Source organism: Poecilia formosa, unplaced genomic scaffold (assembly GCF_000485575.1).
Source record: "Poecilia formosa unplaced genomic scaffold, Poecilia_formosa-5.1.2 Scaffold293, whole genome shotgun sequence".
In the NCBI taxonomy this organism is placed as follows: domain Eukaryota; kingdom Metazoa; phylum Chordata; class Actinopteri; order Cyprinodontiformes; family Poeciliidae; genus Poecilia; species Poecilia formosa.
The window spans coordinates 302,967-303,359 of NW_006800232.1; positions in this window are offsets into that span (position 1 = coordinate 302,967).

Consider the following 393-nt stretch of genomic DNA (forward strand, 5'->3'; position numbering starts at 1 on the left):
AGGTGACTAAAAGCAAAAAAATAAAAGAGAGAGAGAGAGAGAGAGAAAAGAGTGAAACGTAGAGATATGAAAGCGTTTTGTAAGACACAGTAGGCTACACCAAAGATGAACTGAAGGTTTACCACGATAAATATTTCACACAATGCACGTCATCTGTTTGTTTATTTATTGGCCCTCTAAGTCCTTTTGTTTCAAGTCACAAATCGTGCACGCACATAAATGTGTGCACGTGTCAAGTTATTCACCCACAGCTGGAAGAAGGGGAGAGCTGACATTCATGCTGCATTTAATATTTTATTTTTATGCGCCACTTATCAGCTCTGTTGTGCTCTGGCTTTCCGCATGGATTGAGACTTTAACCGTCCCAGAAGACATGGGATGGGGGCGGGGGGG